Genomic DNA, 16,962 nt, shown 5'->3' with positions numbered 1-16,962 from the left:
GAGAAAATGGACAGTTAAAAGAAACCATTGCAGTGAAATACTCTCTACGATTAGTAGTTTTTTACAGCGTGGTGGTGCAGCAGTAAGCGCTGGGGTTCGTAATCCGAAGGTCGCCGGATCGAATCTCGCACCATGCAATATTTTTTTATTATTAGTTTTTTGCAATTCATATATATATATATACATATATATATATACTATTAATGAATTGCTTATGCATGTTGGTGAAGGCGGATCGCTCTCCAATTGTACCGCCTCCATTTTTCCGTTTGTTTAACAGGGTGTACCAAAGCTGTCCCGTCCGCACTGATTTTCGACAATGTTATAAGTTGCGCTAGGGACCGCATCTACCATCTTTCGAAGTTAGCAGGCATCTGAGCTGTTATGGGGCGGCTCGTTTCGGCCCATTCAACATCTGTCCTTCAAGTGTAACGAGCGAGTAACGGAGTCTATATTTCATACCTGCCACAGCAAGTTTGTATTCGTGGGGTCTCTATTCTAATTCGAACGTTTGACTTACGCTATACGTATTCGTTTCTACGTCTTCCGTTAACTATACGTGGTTAACATTATGAAGACAATTAATAACATTTGTGAAATACAACTTTGTTTGCGGAAAACATAATGATGTTCGAAGTCGCCAGTTTTTCCACGACAAACGACTTTCAACAACTTATTATATGCATAATTGTTGCAACTGATTGCTGGGAATTATATATATATATAAATTACAAAAAACATAAACTAAAAGGAAAGTTGCATGGAGCGAGATTCGATCCCGCGACCTTCGGATTACGAACCCGAGCGCTTACCGCTGCACCACCACGCTGTAGAAAATTACTAATCGTAGAGAGTATTTCACCGCAAAGGTTTCTTTTAACTGTCGATTTTCTCGACAACGGCTGAGAAGTGCATCTTGGTGCTTTGCCACATTACACCTCTGGCCATGAGCTTTTATTATGCGCAGTATGAATCGAATCTGAATTTCACAATTGGCGGCCTCCCCTTGTAAGCTCTTCTGGGCGCGTGTGGCGTGTTGACGGCCGGTGGCGAGTTGGAGCGACCTGACGTACTGGTGTGAGCCCCAGAATGCTGGCGTACACACTGCGTGCAAAATATGTTAGCAACGCAGAAGTGGGTCGGAACACTTACAGACAATCTCCCAGTGGGAAGTCCTACGCGTCTTGTGGCACACACACCTGTGTAGAAGGGAAGGCGGTTGCACCTCCACGGTCATGGCCCGCTGGCCCCTGGCCAGGAGTCGATCTGCTGCTGGAGTGAACCTAGAAATGGCTCACCAGTGGAGAGGCACCAAGGGTTTGCTGATAGAAGATGACGATACCGTGGAGATGGCTGACCGAGCTCGCGCCAGCTGCTGGCTGACGCATCGTACGGCAGTGCCTGGCGCAGACCCTCGTCGTTACAGGTCTGCCAGGCTGTGAACATCTCTGCCAAGAAGTCACAGCCGGTAGCGGCTCATTTGTTATGCCAATGCGCCTCTTCCAGTCACGTTCCTGCCAACATTCATGCGGCCCACCCGTGGAGAAACCACTTGGACCGTTCTGTAAGACCCCTGTCCGACTGCTGTGCTGGTAGGTTCACAGTGTCAGACTTTGTCTGTCTCGCAATGCGCAAACAGCCTTGTTGATCCAGCGTGCCGATGTACTGCGCTCTCGTACTGTCTATGGCTCCTACAGTGCTGCAGGGCTTTGCTTCTACACAGTCTCTAAAAATAGTGTCGCCACTACCGAATAAATGTTAGAAAATGATGTTATTTACCTTTTTCTTCTTCTGTCAATCCTGCATTAGGCCCTCTCTCTTGTTCCAGCCTCACCATCTATTCCTCAGCCACCCACATTGTCTCTTTCAATAGGACTGTACTCCATCGCTTATCGAGGAGTTCTGTGAGGCGACATACACGCTCCTCCGAATCTCGCTTGCGTTGGTTTACTTTTATTTTTATGAAATTTTAATAGCCAAGATCGCACTCAATACTGTTTATTCCCGATGATCGCTTACAGCAGTTAGTACCGTTATCTCCTGATCTTAAGAAAGTTGTTGTTGTTATACGTCCTGTTCCGTTATGGTGGTGTCACACAAGCCATGTTGACATTATAGAAGCACATGTCACACGGGTTTCTTAAAAATAAAAACAGTTTTGTCACAAATAAAAACAATGTAGTTAGCAAGCACATTGTGTACGCTAGGGATGTCCACACACGTATCATTCCACTAGTGCTTGGCTCAAATTCAAATGGCTCTAAAAACTAGGTGTGGAACTTAACATCTGAGATCATCAGTCCCCTAGAACTTAGAACTACTTAAACCTAACTAACCTAAGGACATCACACACATTCATGCCCGAGGCAGTATTCGAACCTGCGACCGTAGCAGCCGCGTGGTTCCGGACTGAAGTGCCTAGAACCGCTCGGCCACCGCGGCCGGCCACTAGTGCTTGTTAACTGTGTTGTTTTTCTTTGAGGCAAACCTGTATTTAATTTCAACAAACTTGTGTGGAATGTGCTACGTACTATTCACTATGATGTCAACATGGCATGTGTGATACAGCCATAATGCAACAGGACGTATAACAGCAAGGTTTTTAAAGGTCAGAAAAATTCAGTCTTAACTGTTGAAATCGGTCCTCAGGAATAAGTAGTACTGAATGTGACCTTGGCTACTAAAAGCTTCTCCAGAGCAAATACGGATCGTTACTTCCCATCTCTATTTCTCAGTTAATGGCTTTCACTCCCAGTTATTTCCTTATTTTTTCATTTATTACTTCTTCTCTGATACAACCTTTCTTTGACATAGGGAACATTGTTTCTCATGTTTCAAGTTGTCATAGGTCTTTTGATATCAATGTGTAAATTTGTGGTCCGTATAGCAATGTGGGTAGAGCCATGACTATAAAATTTAATTTCGGTTTCTCTTCTCGTTTTACCCTTCAGTGTTCTTGTTCTCGTGATACATGTATCTCGATAAGTATTAATTTTCTTATTTTTGTCATAAAGTGATCACTGAATAAACTTTTAAAGACATAAAAGAAAAAAAGGCACGCTTTGATTATTGTATGTAAAAGTCTAATCTAAAGACCAAGACACTGAGCACCACTAATCATTAATCCGCCCACACATCCATCAGTGCAACCAATAACTTCGCTTTTCTCCTCATGGTTGGTTGCACTGTCCACGCTTTTCGCTGTAGACTCTTGGGGTACCATGACAACCATATTTCCGTTCTCATTTTTTATACATAGAACACTTCACGCCATTTTGCTGACGCTGCGCTGTTTTACTGCGAGAACTTGTGATTACGATGCGGGATCTCAATTCGAGTATAAACGTTAATGGTAGACCGGGTTTCAAAGCTCCTCGACCCGGCAATAGCTCGTTCTGCGGCGCACAGCAATTAAATCTCGGCCGAGAACACTGGAGCGCCATTTCACACCTAGAACTCTGCCCCCAAGTCCAAGTGGCGCGGCGAGCTGTTCTTAATATCGCTCCGGCCCGACGACTTGGGGGTTTATTGTCCCGGAATTGACTTCACGACCGCGTCGATGGTACTCCACGTCGGGGCCGCCAATTAGGGAACCGGTGGGCCGGAACATGGCTGTCGACAGCTCCTCAAGAGTGGGTCAGCTGAGCGTTGGACCCACGAGGTATGATCTCATTTCCTTTTCAGCCCCTCTGCTCTTTCTTCCTCTCCCCCTGCCTCCTCCGCTTCCAGACAGCCCGAGGACTATCGCTGCCAGTGGCAGAAGTTATGTACGGCGCCACGCAATATCCATCCCTCTTCTTTAACCTCCGCCGCCCCCGCCAATTCTTCAGCCGCGCCCTGGTCGCCCACTCTACTCCCACAATGGCGTCGGACCTCGAGGAGTGGGTGCCCTCCTTTATTTTGCGCGGCTTTGTACGATGACCTTTTCGACAGCCACTTGTTGTGCGGCTGGAGGCGGGGTGAGAACAAGATTCGGTGGGTGGGAGGTGGGGGCGGAGAGCGGGGGCGGAACCTTTTGTTTCCGCGGACACGGACCGACGGCAGCACGCGCCTACTCGCCGACTCCGTCCTCTGTTCGCAGCGGTCCCAAATGAACGCCCTTCCGCAGTATACCGCGGGCCCTTTCCTCGTTTCTTCCTGGCTCCCTTCCCGGTCTCGTCGCGTGAGCGTGCGCTAATACGCAAACGTGTCGCCTGCAGCACTTCTGAGTCGCGTCTGTACTACAGAGGTGTCCGTCGTTGGACAAAACTGCGCGTAACTGTTCTTGGCATTCCGTCAACTCTGTCTGCAGTCTACTCAAAATTGCTTTACGAGTTGATTGTTACGCAGGAGCACGTGGCGACAGAGAGCAGAGTTGCTACTTCCGGCACGGAACACACGCGTAGTCTAACATTTCATTCATCTCGCTCAACCTCGCAAACTACTCGCTTCATAAAAATTAGTCTAGTATCTATATTCTCAGGAGGGGCTGCACTATGCTTTCTTTTCAGTTTTACCTGCGGCAACAAATTATATAAGATGATGTACAGAAAGTTTACGAATATGAATTTCGTGACGACGTTTACGAAATGCACAAAACTTTTTTTTTTATTGAAGTTAAAGGAACACCCGAAGCAAGTCAAATCTTACGAATACATCAAATTTTCATTTCTTCCCAACCGGAACTCTTTCAGAGTTTTCTACAGTGAGATAATTTCAGTTAAATATGAAGCACTATGGTCCGTCGACGCGTCAAGTACTAAGTGATCATCGTATAGTTTTGTTACGAGAAGCGGATCGCTAGGCTTAGAGTAAACCTGTTATTAATTTTTCTTATTCACCTACTTATTTCTAAACAACAAATATTTCATTTCGGTGGGAAAACGCATCTTGAATAGCCCAACTAGTACTCGGAAAAGGACAAAATGCACTGTAAGTAACATTGCTTCTTGTATTGCTGCAGTTATATTGTAAACAATAATATTTAATTTGTGTGACACGACTGAATTCCTGAGACCAACGTCATCTGGAGTTGGTTGTTGATAACCCCTGCTTATTAATATGTCAGTGTTATATAAATATAATTTTGTTACATAGATACTTACTGCGCAGTTCTACCACGCAGCTGAATCCGCCTGTACTTCATTTCTGTGGTGATAACGGGAAAACTCCGCTGACGTCACTCATGTCGCTATGACATATGCTTGAAGTGTGACTGTAACTGTCACTGCTGTTATTTAATAAAAGCGGGTGCGCGACTGCTTGAAAAGACCTGATTTCTTGGGGGTGTCCAGTGACTTGCTTAATGCAGGATTTTACGACAGTAATCATGAACATAGCGATGAATCACACCCTGAGCAAATAAATTTAAATTCGTAATCCGCTTGTCCATAGAATGTTTCTCCCCAAGAGTTTCAAGCTTCGATATTTTCCACCCTCCTTTTATTTCGCGAACACTTTATTGTCAATCTTCACAGTAGTGTTTTCGTTTACGTCCAGATGTGCCGTATTTCTATCGATTACATTGTTAACGGACAGCAGAGGACCACTATAAAGTTTTTCAGTCTCAAAATACGAAGGTAAGAAGCAAACCACTTCTCTCTCAACGCAGAACTTCTCACTCACTCTTTCTGACATTTTTCAGCAACACACAACAAATAACAGCGACAACAAATAAAATAACAACTCCTGCAACAGTAAAAAGGGCGCCAAACAAAATCAAGGGGTGCAACAATCACACAGAGGAAAAAGCTGCTTTAAACTCACAGTGCAAGCGCGAAGTGTTGTGATGGTGGGTTGAATGTTTGGCAACTTCGAGTGGTTGATGTGGGTCCAGGTACTGTGAGATTGGCAGAACCTAGTACGTGCATCCTGCGTGGGCACCCCCTCTTCCTCTCTCCATCTCTCTCTCTCTCTCTCTCTCTCTCTCTCTCTCTCTCTCACACACACACACACACACACACACACACACACACACACACCTGCGACTTCCGTCATGGCTGTCAATCTTAAAATAATTTTGAACAGACTACAGGAAACCAAGAGACGATTTCGTTCAACCGAGACAGGAGAACCAACATGCAGCGCCGCTCCCATTCTACGATCCAATAAGAATATGGTGCTGTGGTTGTTGTGGAATTCTGTTCGAAGACTAGTGTGATGCAGCCCTCCACGCTGTTCTACCCTGTGCAGTCCTGTCATCTCCGAATAATTTCTGTATCCCACGTCCGTGTTCACTTCCTAGTCTCTTGGTTTCCCTCTGTAATGTTTACCTCTCCCACTCCCCACCCACACAGACACATCCCTCCAACAATAAATCAACGATTCCTTGATGTCTCAGAATGTGTCTTATCAACCCATTAGTCAAGGTAAGCCATAAATTCCTGATCTCCCCATTTCCATTGGGTACATCCTGTTTAGTTACTCAATCTAATCTTCAGCATTCTTATGTAGCACCACATTTCAAAACCTTCTTTTCTCGACTAAACTGTTATACGTCCACATTTCACTTCCATAACAGGCTACTCTCCAGGTAAAATCCTTCAGGAAATATTTGCTAATACTTAAATCTGTATTCGATGCTAACAAATTTCTCTTCTTCAGAAACGTTTTCTTCTCATTGCTTCTACAGTTTACATGTCCTGTCTTTCGACTAACATCTGTTATTTTCCTGCCTAAATAGCAAACTCGTCTACTACTTTTAAGTTTTCATTCCCTAATCTAATTCCCTCAACATCGCCTGATTTAATTCGACAATGTTCCATTATCGTTATTTTGCTTTTGTTAAAGTTTATCTTATATCCTCTTCTCAAGACACTGACTATTCCATTCAACTCCGCTTCCAAGTCCTTTTCTGTCTCTGACAGAATAACAATGTCATCGGCAAACGTCAAAGCTTTCGTTTCTTCTCCCCGAACTTTAATTCCTTCTCCAAATTTTTCTTTGACATCCTTTACAATTTTCTCAATGTGGGTACTCCCAAAAAGGGATCCTGACGATCTAGCCTCCTTTAGTTTTCTTCATCCGTACAGGTTATCCCACTAGTAATGATCAGTATTAGGGCTATGACAAGAACAATCATTCTAAGCAAAGAAGTCCAGTAAACATGGGCTACTAACGCATGCCTGGAGTGCTATGAGCTCTTCTTTATCTTCGATATTTTGAAACAAATCTCTTCTCCTGTGAGCTCCTTCTTTTCCGTATTTTGAGAGATGGTATTATGGGCTGTCCTTAAAGGCGGAAGAATCAGCAATGATCAACGGCATGAGGATGCAGAAGGCAATGGAAACCACTACATTAAAGTCATATAACGTGTATCCACAGGACATGTGGCCTGTAATTGAAGAAGTGTCATGATGATCTCTTCATTGGCAAAAGATTCCTGAATAGTCCCCCATTTGGATCTGCAGGAGGGGACTGCCAAGGGCGAGGAATAAGACTGAATAATCAACGGAAGGATAATGTTCTACGATTCGGAGCGTGGAATGTCAGAAACTTGAACGTGGTAGGAAAACTAGAAAAAAAAATAGAAATGCAAAAGCTCAATCTACATATAGTAGGGGCCAGTGAAGTGAAGTGAAGTGGAAAGAAGACAAGGATTTCTGGTCAGATGAGTATAGGTTAATATCAACAGCAGCAGAAAATACAATAACGGGAGTAGGATTCGTTATGAGTGGGAAGGTAGGGCACAGTGTGTGTTACTGTGGATGACTGGGTGTTGTGTGATGTCCTTAGGTTAGGTTAGGTTTAAGTAGTTCTAAGTTCTAGGGGACTGATGACCATAGATGTTAAGTCCCATAGTGCTCAGAGGCATTTGAACCATTTTTTGTGTTACTGTGAACAGTTCAGTGACAGAGTTGTTCTTATCAGAATCGATAGCAAACCGACACTGACAACGATAGTTTAGGTATGTATGCGGACGCCGCAAGCTGAGGATGAAGAGAGAGAGAAAGTGTATGAGGACACTGAAAGGTTAATACAGTATGTAAAGCGATATGAAAATCTAACAGTCATGGGAGACTGGAATGCAGTTGCAGGGGAAGGAGCAGAAGAAAAGAATACGGGCTTGGGACAAGGAATGAGAGAGGAAAAAGACTAATTGAGATCTGTAACAAGTTTCAGCTAGTAATAGCGAATTCACTGTTCAAGAATCACAAGAGGAGGAGCTATACTTGTAAAAGACCGGGTGATATTGGAATATTTCAGTTAGATTACATCATGGTCAGACAGAGGTTCCGAAATCAGATACTGGATTGTAAGGCGTACCCAGGAGCAGATATAGACTCAGATCACAATATAGTAGTGATGAAGAGTAGGCTGAAGTTCAAGACATTAGTCAGGAAGAATCAATACGCAAAGAAGTGGGATACGGAAGTACTAAGGAATGACGAGATACGTTTGAAGTTCTCTAACGCTATAGATACAGTAATAAGGAATAGCTCAGTAGGCAGTACAGTTGAAGAGGAATGGACATCTTTAAAAAGGGCCATCACAGAAGTTGAGAAGGAAAACATAGGTACAAAGAAGGTAACTGCGAAGAAATTGTGAGTCACAGAAGAAATACTTCAATTGATCGATGAAAGGAGGAAGTACAAACATGTTCCGGGAAACTCGGGAATACAGAAATACAAGTCGCTGAGGAATAAGATAAATTGGAAGTGCATGGAAGTTAGGACGAAATGACCGTAGGTAAAATGTGAATACATCGAAAAAGAAATGATTGTCGGAAGGACAGAGTCGGCATACAGGAAAATCAAAACAACCTTCTGTGGCATTAAAAGCAAGGGTGATAACATTAAGAGTGCAATGGGAATTCCACTGTTAAATGCAAAGGAGATAGCGGATTGGTGGAAAGAAAACGTTGAAAGCCTCTATGAGGGGGAAGATTTGTCTGATGTGATAGAAGAAGAAGCAGGAGTCGATTTAGAAGAGATAAGGGATCCAGAATAAAAATTTAGAACAGCTTTGGAGGACTTAAGCTCAAATAAGGCAGACTGGTTAGATAAAATTCTATCAGAATTTCTAAAATGGTTGGGGGAAATGGGAACAAAACGACAATTCACGTTGGTGTGTAGAATGTATGAGTCTGGCGACATACCATCTGACTTTCGGAAAAGCATCATCCACGCAATTCCGAAGACGGCAAGAGCTGACAAGTGCGAGAATTATCGCACAATCAGCTTAACAGCTCATGCATCGAAGCTGCTTACAAGAATAATATACAGAAGAATGGAAAAGTAAATTGAGAATGCGCTAGGTGACGATCAGTTTGGCTTTAGGGAAAGTAAAGGGACCAGAGAGGCAATTCTGACGTTACGGCTAATAATGGAAGCAAGGCTAAAGAAAAATCAAGACACTTTCATAGGATTTGTCGACCTGGAAAAAGCGTTCGACAATATAAAATGGTGCAAGCTGTTCGAGATTCTGAAAAAAGTAGGGGTAAGCTATAGGGAGAGACGGGTCATATACAATATGTACAACAACCAAGAGGGAGTAATAAGAGTGGACGATCAAGAACGAAGTGCTCGTATTAAGAAGGGTGTAAGACAAGGCTGTAGCCTTTCGCCCCTACTCTTCAATCTGTACATCGAGGAAGCAATTATGGAAATAAAAGAAAGGTTCAGGAGTGGAATTAAAATACAGGGTGAAAGGATATCAATGATACGATTCGCTGATGACATTTCTATCCTGAGTGAAAGTGAAGAATAATTACATGATCTACTGAACGGAATGAACAGTCTATTGAGTACACAGTATGGTTTGAGAGTAAGTCGGAGAAAAACGAAGGTAATGAGAAGTAGTAGAAATGACAACAGCGAGAAGCTTAACATCAGGACTGATGGTCACGAAGTAGATGAAGTTGAGGAATTCTGCTACCTAGGGAGTAAAATAACCAATGACGGACGGAGCAAGGACGACTTCAGACTAGCAATGGCAGAGAGGGCATTCCTGGCCAAGAGAAATCTACTAATATCAAATATTGGTCTTAATTTGAGGAAGATATTTCTGAGAATGTACGTCTGGAGTATAGCATTGTATGGTAGTGGAGCATGGACTGTGTGAAAACCGGAACAGAAGAGAATCTAAGCATCTGAGATGTGGTGCTACAGACAAATGCTGAAAATTAGGTGCACTAATAAGATAAGGAATGATGAGGTCCTCCGCAGAATCGGAGAGGGAAGGAATATGCGGAAAACACGGATAAGGAGAAGGGATAGGATGACAGGACATCTGTTAAGACATGATGGAATGACTTCCATGGTACTAGAGGGAGCTGTAGAGGGCAAAATCTGTAGAGGAAGAGAGAGATTGGAATACACCCAGCAAATAATTGAGGACGTAGGTTGCAAGTGCTACTCTGAGATGAAGAGGTTAGCACAAGAGAGGAATTCGTGGGGGGCGCATCAAATCAGTCAGACGACTGGAGCATTGGTTCATCTTCGCTACTGTGAAACACATCACTTGTATTCACAGCTCTTAAGGTATGCATTTTAGAGACTATGTTTACAACCCTTTTTTCCTTCGAATGACCGTTCCTGTCATATTCCTCAATAATGACCATTTCCATGTTCTATACTACCTAGAGCGGCATGAAAACTAACAATGTGCTCTTTTAAAGCGTTGAAAAATATTTTCTTCATTGCGCTTGCTTACAGAGTAGATTCGTTATACAAAACTACTCGAAGTTTTCGTCTTTGTCCTTCGGCAAATGGGCTTTTCATCAATAACAAAGCGAAATAGAAAAAGAAAAGGAAAGTATTTTTTTTTTTTTTTAAGTTTGGAAAACAGAGATGATATATTGACGGAAGTGTAGCTTTAAGGAGGGTAGAGAATCTTGCTCCCTAGTTCAGGGTGTAAGAACTTTTCCTGCTAAAGGCAAGGTTCCAGGTTCGACTCCTGTCCGGTATGCAGCTTTACTCTTTCAGTTACTTTCAAAACACTAGATCGTACCACATATACCCGTAAATAACTAGTTATTGTCACCAGCCTGCTAACTCATCTTCGCGACGGTCATCTCCAAACTGCAGTGGAGTGCACAAAACAGTCCATATACCAACTATCTTTATTCCAAAATAGCTTACAGAAAGCCTGATAATGCATACAAAAAAGTAGATGTCACTGTCCGTATAGCCCCATTCAACATCATCGTGTACTGATCGTTAAAAATAACGAAAAAGCTATTACTAAAAGAATATATTAAGAAGTGACCATTATGTTTCCATACATCGATGTCCACTAAAGCCACGAAAGGGACGTATTTTCTTTATCTGTATTCCTCAGTACAGAACTAGACGTTTCTTTTATCCATTACACTGAAAGTTAGATTTTTCTGTGTATCACTTGACGATGCCCAATCTGCAATCATTTCGACGCATATAGAACCCTCATGTCTTTTTATTCTGTGTTCCTGCATTATATCTTCAAACTGTGCCTTCCGCTGCGCATTTCAGCTATTTCTCGTTTCTCTTGTTTCCGTTCAGACCGAGAACTTCGATGACAACGGCTTTCGGTTTTATGCTTCCCCCGCGACATGGAAGATGCCTCAGGGGCCAGCCATCATGAAAGATTTACGAGTGGTAACGCGTGTCGTTCATAAAAATGGAAATAAGGACAACCATTGTATTCTGAATCCATATATCAGGCGCGCATTCCAGTTCGACAATGCTGCTGGTGTAACGACTCGCTGGTGGATCAGTTACCTCACTATCCTTTCTTCTCGTCACACAGCTGACGTGTGCTTGTTATCCTGTGGTTTGCAGAGTGTAGACAATCGGGGGCAATCAACGTATAAAATATGATTTAGTTCATTTTCAGTAGCACTTCGATCAGTGCATTATAAATCTGTACGACGGAGACAACAGAGCTACGGTCCTTCCTTAATCACTCAATATATTTGACGTTGCTGTATTAACCAGTCTCAGATGCACTGTTTACATTTTTTCCAGTGTTCCCCGTCTTACCTCGTACTGATCGTACATAGATTTTGGCGTGACTTCCCAACTACATATATACTCAGCAGTATACCTTATGGTCAGTGTCGACAAGTACGATGTGTATCAGAAACATTCATCCGATTTGGCATGGCTGTATTTCTGAAACTAATAAACATATTTTGTTTTTTGATGAGCGGTAAACTCAAAAACCTTTTTTTTTCTTATCTGGTCACTGGTGTTCAATATGCCCCCTGTACGGCATACGTCAATGCGGTATTCAGATTATTCCCACAAGGCAGCGAGCATGTCTCGAGTTACAGCTTCGACAGCTGATATTATGCGATGTCTCAGTGTCCCATATTCTCACATTATGACTGTTCACCTTTCTATTTAAATGGAATGTTGCCTCATCACTAAACACTAACGGTGGAGACAAACTGTCATCCTCCATCTTGCCAAGAACGAAATTACGGAAGTCCACACGTTGTTGTTTGTCACCTTCACGAAGAGCTTGCAGTAGCTGAATTTTGTACGGTTTCATGTGTAAATGTCGACGCAACACACGTCAGACGGACATCGGGAGCGTGCTGAGCTGTCAAGCTGCACGGCGAACGGATTTCTGCGGACTCCTTGTGAAACTATGACGGATGCGTTCGACGTCTGTGTCAGACACTCGGGGACTATCCAGGGAATTGCCTTTACACAAACATCCTGTTTCTCGGAATTATTCATGCCATCGGCTAATGCGCTGCGCTGTGGGAGGATCCACACCATCCCTAGTACGAAAGTCACGCTGCACAGTTATTACTGTGCACTGAGCAAAAAGTAGTACACAAAACGCTTTCTGTTGTCCCGACACCATTTTTACTAGAACTGAAGTGGGCCCACACTGCTTTCACCTAGCGGAAACAATGTAAAGCTCGAGAGTTTGCTCTTTCCAACAGTACGTTGTTCACGCACGTATCTCAAATAACATAGTAGTTATCATTTTTATAAATCGGATAATTCTTTTTGACACACTCTGTACTTTGTATCGGTTAACACATGAAGGAGCTTATGCTCTCAGAATTTTAACTGTAAACCACACTGTGATGGACGACGCCTCTCTTGCAGCACCAGCCACTGGAGCTGACTGAGGATCTCAGTGGCGCTATTGCACTTCTAAGTGAAGCTGTGACCAAATGTGCTTAGTCAAGTATAGACCGAACGTGGGTTCTGTAAGCTACCTCTTTCGTGGATGTTCTACACTTCCAGAGGATTCTTCCGATGAATCCTAATTTGACCTGTCATACCTGAAATTAGTTTTTATGTGGTCGTTCCATTTAAATCATTCAGCACCTATACTCGTTAATATTCTATGGGTCTATCTGCTTCCCGTGGTTGTTGTGCAGTCCAACCTACAATTATATTGGCCTTTCTGCCATTCATATTGAAGACCCATTCCCATTCCCCGCTCCAAAGGTCGAACCTCTGCAGATCGTCCAGTACTTCGCTACAGTTTTCTAGCGTTGCAGCCTCTCTATAGACAACAGCATCTTACGCGGAAAACTTCATGACACTTTCTACGTCATGCACTAGATAATTTACATATTTTGTCATGTAACACTTCCAGAATATGCCAGAAGTTAATTTTATGTCCGACTATCTCTCTCCGGTAAGAGTGATTGTTAAGTTCGCTATCTCACAGCTGGTTGGATATTCCATGTTCACGTATCTTGTTCATTAGGTGTCAGTCGGAAATGTTTCGAACATCTTCTGGAAGGCAAGGAATGTGGTACAACGCTGGGGCCGATATCTACTACTTTCTGGGTCTCGTGAATGAACGACGTGGGTTTCACAAGATCGCTGTTTGCAGGATGCATGTTGATATCTACAAAGGAGATTTTGGGTCTCCCGAAATGTCATATTACGCGACCATAACACATATTCAAAACTTCTGCAACAGATCCATGAGGCCCTTTAGTTTCGTGCGCCTGTTCGTTGACCCTTCTTGAATACTGTAATGGACACGTGCATTTTTCCAAATACTGCGGACGCTTCGCTCCTCCTTCGACCTACAGTATACTGCTGCTAGAATAGGAGCAAGTTCTTCCGTATATTCGACGTAGAGTCGTACAGCTTTGGTATGCCATAATGTTTAGTCTCTTTTTCTCTGTTGAGTGATTTCTTAAATTTCTATCCTGTGGTCACTTATTTCGATACTTGTAATTTTGACATTCGTGCGACGATTCAAACGGGGAACAGCTATACAATCTTCCTCAGTGAAGCAGTTTTGGAATAAGGATTCCAGGATTTCGGCCTTTTCTCCTTCAGACTCCGTTCCTTTGCCATTATAATCGCAGAGTGTACACAGACATATGGATTTGCTTCCTCTTGTAATTTCCTGTCAGATCTATTGACTCGCTGAACACTCACGCATGGCTCTCCTTACGCTAATTTTCGCTTCGTTCGATTTTTGTTTGGTTACGGGGCTTTGGCTACTTTTAAACCTATAGTTAAGCGCTCTTTATTTTCAGAGCAGCACGGTTGTTGAACAGGATTTATTCATGAAGAGCTATTTCTATTATACACTTCTTATATGGAATACTGGTAAGACACTAGACCGTCGTTAGACTATATGTAACTCTTCAGGCTTTCCCGGCGAGATCTTGACATGTGGAATAATCGGGTCTACTGCCGGATGTTTGTGTCGCTCCGGCACAGTATTTCGGCCACGTGACCCGTTGCCTTCTTCAGGTGCTACCTGAGACTGCCATATTGGAGGATCTCCACGTGCATAATGACTATGTTTAGTGGACCGTAACTTGGTGTCCTGCCTTAGCAGCCCTCAGATGTCAGAGAGTGTTCAACACCCTGGATATGTAATTGTTTCGTGGTTTTCCTATGTCGCTTCAGGTGGATATTCTTATCGTTATTTCAAATACGTCGTGACCGTTTCGTTATCAAAACCTACGCAATTGCTGTAATGGTAAGTTGCATATATAGATGTTGATGGGTCGTCAAACTCAGACTTGCTTCCCACCGCCATCAATCCGCACAGAGACTGTTGCTAAGCACCAGCTTCGAAGCTTCAAAAACGATGGACTTCAGCCACTACTGTCCGTACAATCTGAGAGCAAGAAAAACATCAGCTTGATATTTTCCGTGACTCTACTTAAAGTAGGGAGTATATACGTGCTCTACTGCACAATATAGTGGGGCTGAAATGACTCCAGCAAAAGTCACCTCGTTTTCTTATGCCAAGACTCGATAACATTATAGTCGGCAGTAAATGTCACCATAATTTTCAATCTCACAACAATGACGTGGACAGCGACGATTCTTCCGAAAGGATGCAGGTAAGGTATCAAATTAGATCACGTTTGTAAACCAATGCATGCGTCATTATTAGATATTCATGTAATTATACACGAATTTTAATGAATTGTTCTGCTTACTCTCTGCACCTAGTTTTCCTGTTCCAGCGTATCTTCCCAGTTATCTTATATGTAAAATGATTCCTCGTTTTACCCTACCTACTGTGTCTTCTTGAGTGTGTCACTTTGCGTCTTTGGTTCTAACACATTCAGTACCAAATAGAGTATGTGCGAAACAAGAATCAACGTTTATGTGCTCTAGCATTGAATTATGGATGGGAAATTTTTGACAAATAGAAAACAGACGCTTTGGTAAGGCAACCTGTCCCTGCCGTAGGGCGATGCCCTTGGCTCTGATGAAGAACTGTTGTAATAAACTTTCAAGAGTATCAGTTGTTTATTTTAGACTATGTAATCCATTACCAGTGACTGACAGCTGTATAAAAAATCAAAATTGTGTAATTCTAGGTGAAACAGTCAATTGAATTTGTAATGTATGAAGGTCCCGTCACTCATCGGTTGTTAACAGCTCAGAGGGAACCTGCATCTCGTGCACTCGACACACTGTTTACAAAACGCTTGCTGCGTTTTGTGAAGAACAATAGTGCATATTTGCCGTACAAAAAGGCCATTTTTAGGCACTGTGTCATGCATAAATTCTGATTAACTTTCACACCTTTGAAAACAAAAACAAACCATGGCTGTTTTCACGTTGGTCGTAATTTGTTTTGCGTTCTTCGGCCGTGGTAATTAAATAGTCTCGCACTGGTTAGATTGTTGGTTGGCTTCTAGATCATGGGCATGTGGATTCCAGTGCTAATTTTCCTTACACGAACACAACCTGATGTTAGTACATTGATACGCAACGTCGAAATCGCCAAACACGTGATACATGTTTACGAAATAACACACTCCGATCTGCGAGTTCGGCACGGATGTGGCTGTGTTAGCTGATTCATCAGGCCGGGGCGTAGTCTGAGGCACGTAGTAGGAGAAGTCGTCACTGTCATCCCGTCCTTGCATACGCAATCTATCTAGCTTTGTGTGTCCCTTAGTATCCCTATGCCTCTTACGCAGAGTGACTTTTCGATGTATACGGAAAATGGGACAATGCAGAAAGACATTCATTTTCCTTGTGTTCGTGAAAACATCTTTGAAATTATGAAACAGCCATACAAAGAAATATTCATAACCTACAGCTGTATATATACAGTATTCAAGTTAAAAAACATGAGCTCAAACAGTTACTGTAGGTGTCTACAACGCGATATTGTAAAGGTCTCTAAGTCAACGCTTCTTCACAGCTCTATAGACGATTATCGATTTTATCCACAGCAGTTTGTGCTTCGTAGTTGAAAGCTGTCAAAAGTTCTGCCAGATGTTAGGGATTTCCTTAAGTTGACTCGACTGCATGAGAGTGTCTAATTAAGAACAAATGCATTAACACTTCATCCAAGACGCAGCTTTCTTCCACGTGCCTCAGCGTTAATGACGTTCTTCTAGTTGAATGGAGGAGAATGTCATTAGTAATGACTAAATGCATTAAAACTTTGTGCATGACGTGGATTTTTTTCATGTCCCTCTGTTTATGACGTCATATCTCTTGAGCTATGTGTCGTCCAATGGTACATTTGCGTAGGGCATTCAGCGGCATGTGTGCATACTGTCAGCGAAATACGTTGCGAATAGTTAGT

This window comes from Schistocerca americana, chromosome 8 (assembly GCF_021461395.2).
Source record: "Schistocerca americana isolate TAMUIC-IGC-003095 chromosome 8, iqSchAmer2.1, whole genome shotgun sequence".
Lineage (NCBI taxonomy): Eukaryota > Metazoa > Arthropoda > Insecta > Orthoptera > Acrididae > Schistocerca > Schistocerca americana.
The sequence above is the reverse complement of the archived record's forward strand: the minus strand, read 5'-3'. Positions refer to the sequence as shown.